The sequence below is a fragment of the Alligator sinensis genome, unplaced genomic scaffold (genome assembly GCF_000455745.1).
Source record: "Alligator sinensis unplaced genomic scaffold, ASM45574v1 scaffold185_1, whole genome shotgun sequence".
Classification (NCBI taxonomy): Eukaryota; Metazoa; Chordata; order Crocodylia; family Alligatoridae; genus Alligator; species Alligator sinensis.
The window spans coordinates 431879-432234 of NW_005842649.1; positions in this window are offsets into that span (position 1 = coordinate 431879).

Sequence of the window (356 nt, forward strand, 5' to 3'; positions counted from 1 at the left end):
GAATTAGAGAAAAGAACATAAAATTAAGGGTAACAATTTACTGCGTTTAAGTTAATTCAAGTGTCAGTGTCTTTGATTACCTTGTGTTTACCATTAATAATAATAGCCATTGTTGTATATATGGGTTGTTATATTTTAGAGTTTGTTAAAAGGCGATTCCTTAAGCTATCTGCTTACGTATACCCTCACTTACCACCTGAATCCGGTAGTAACGACGGGTTCCTGGATGAAAATTATCTATAACTAGAACTCTTAATCTATTGTGTCATGACTAAGGAGGCACAAAAATCGCCACCGACACAACAAAATCTCAGGTCTTAGAGAGGGATGGACACATCCTTATGCCTCTTAACCCC